Below are 3,133 nucleotides of genomic sequence, written 5' to 3' on the forward strand. Positions count from 1 at the left end.
ACAGGCACTTTTTATACCGATATTCCTACGGGATACGGACTTACGCGGTTTCAACCGCGGGTCACAGCTAGTATTACCTACAAAGTAATTATTACCGTTTACACATTCAATATCGTTATTTTGTTTAAAGAAAAACAAAAAATATAATTTCTTAAGCATTGATGCATTCAGTAAAAATTTATGTAAGTTATAATAACTTATTATTTATTTTAATAATCATAATAAAATAGCCTTGTGATGAAACAACGTTATATTTCACGTAATTTTAGGAAATTTGACAGATCGTAAACTTTTAAAGCCACTTCAATTTGCAAACATGAATCCAATTTATTATAAAAGCAATATTAATTGGAACACGAAAATTTTCCATATCTGCCCTCAATTAAAACTGCCGTTAGAATCCGAATGAAATTGTTTTAATATCCACCATTACTAAGGCAGCTAAAATACTTAAGTGATATTATTTTTAATGACTTTTATCGAAAATCAATCAAACTGAAGGACAATTTAGAATAATAATAATTCACAGATAGCTCTGTCCAGCATTATGACTCAGTCTTGATCCTTTTCCACGTATATCTGACGGGCTACACCCATAACAATTTCTTTTGTGGACGCGACAAGCGACGCAATTAGCTCTTTACATTAGACATCGTTGGTGATCGCTTACCATACCATTGTGTAATTGAATCTGAAAATAATGTGAGGTCGCGGGAATATGTCCCTAACTATTACTCTAGGGCAAAATAACACCACAAGATATCACAGCCACAACTTATATTCGTTTATCACACAACTGTCTTTCTGTATCCTTGCGTTTATTTTAATTTAATGGTAAATATCTACATACAATAATCCTTAATGAAGTACTTACAAACCACGCGCCCACGGGAACTTATGGGTCTGAAATATTAACGACAAGCTTTAACGCTACAGGCACTGATATCTACGCATCCTCACGTCTACAATTAATGTTCCGAAATAGTTTTAATACCGTCAAAATCTTGGGTTATGCTACCTTCTCAGTTACAACAGACTGTCAACAAACTATAAATACCGAAACTTTACTCGTTACTTCATCGCGTCGTCGTGTAATTTAGATATAATTTAATTGAGCAATTAAGCCCTGAGGAAGAGTTTATATGTTTTATACAGGTCTAGCTAGTCTTGTTCCAATTTCGCGCTAACGAGATTTGGGACAAATGTTTGAGCGGAACTCGTTTAAAGATTAGTGAGGTGATTATGATGCAGACATTTGGACTAAATCGAACTCGGATAATTTGAATTACATTTAAGGTATAGTGAGTGATAAGGCTGCCCTGTAAAGTGTACTCTTTTATCAAACAATTAGTAATATGTATATACAATTGTACAATTTTATTGAATCGTTTAATAAATAAGCTCATGTTACTCGTAGGCTTGGCTTACCAGAACTAGGGGTTGACTAAATTTATTAACTTTCATCCTGTGACTTCGATCGCGTAGCAAAGGAAATTCCTGTGGGAATGAAGAATGAAAGACAAATAAACACTTGTAAGGATGCCTTATAGAAATGATATTTTATATGATTTTGTTATAGTACACGCAACTTTTATACCGACTTCCTACGTAACGTTTACCCAAATTAACTTAATTCAGTGATAGAATCTAGGTACTTATTAAATTTTATATTGAGCCCTTAAAATTACTTGAAGACGAAGTCATTATCGACTTAGTGCCATCGTCAGGACAAAACCACTTTTAATCAAGATGGAGACAAGGTCAAACAAAATCGATGAGTTTAACTAATATTTTATTCGTGTCATATACTATAACTTTTCAAACATTATCTGAAATTGAAATAAATACATAGATAAATAAAACTAAACAAACTATTGTCGTATAATTGCACAATCATATATGATTCTTTGTATAAAAGTTATTAGTTACATGTTATACTGCACCTGTAACCCAAATATAACGCAATAAAATATAAAAGCCCATAACATAAGCCGAATAATCGCTGGATTATGTTCGTTCTTCTGTAAAATATTCAGCTATATGAAGCGGGGCTCTAGAGGAATTCACCTGAGTTGTAGTAAACTAAACTACTCGAATGTTAACCCACTTTCAATATACATCAATAAATCCGGTAAATCGCAGCATTCTCACTAGAGAACTGGTATTGATTCATATAAATGTATGTACATATCACAAGATTACAAGTAAGACCATCTATATCCCAGGGGACAAACGTGTTCGAGTTACTATCTACGTGGATGAATTTCAAAATAATATTTATATAGAGTTCTTGTGCTCTGCTGAACTGCTGAATAATTTATTATGTTTCATACAAACTTATATGATATAGGCATTTAAATTTAAATATTGTCGTTTACACGCAAAAATAGAATCATTTGAATGTATATAAGTTCTTTATGTATCTCGTAGTTTCAATAAATAAGGAATCTATATGGTGTATCACCTATTTTTCAGCAGCTATAGGAGAAGAGTTAGTTAATTGCCTGGTGCTGTTTACACTTATACACCTAAATTAAATTTCTCATGATTCAAAAAATAATAAACTCTGATAACATTAAAATGAATAGTCTGCAAATGACCTTTGAATTACATAAACCTAAATAGAAATAGAAGTTGGTTTGAATCGTTCGGCGTATTTATAAACTGATTGACCGATAAACAGTGCCCTTTATACATTCGAAACATGTTATACAGTCTGCGCTACAACTAAGCAACAAAGACTCCCACTTACACCGAGGGTAAGTCAGTCGAAATTATCTGGCATCAGCATTAATGATGACGAATTTTAATCATAATACCATCACTCTCAAGAGATTATCGCTTAAATTGTATCACGAACTCGAAACGATGAATTCGCTTCACTTTTTTATACCTAATCTCTTTTCAGATAATAATCTATTTTTTAGCTAAATTAATATTATACAGTAAGTAGAATTATAAAGGTGAGAGTACTTTTCTTCATTAAGTACCTGCTGTATTAATGATGTTAACGTTTATCCGAACTTTGACTAAAAACTTGTATCAAATTAACAAGATAGTAAATAATATTATAATAAGTTCAATGATTCTATCGTTTGAAAGCGCAAGATTAAACGGCGTGGAGATCATGGCG

The sequence above is a fragment of the Zerene cesonia genome, chromosome 3, assembly GCF_012273895.1.
Source record: "Zerene cesonia ecotype Mississippi chromosome 3, Zerene_cesonia_1.1, whole genome shotgun sequence".
Taxonomy (NCBI): Eukaryota; Metazoa; Arthropoda; class Insecta; order Lepidoptera; family Pieridae; genus Zerene; species Zerene cesonia.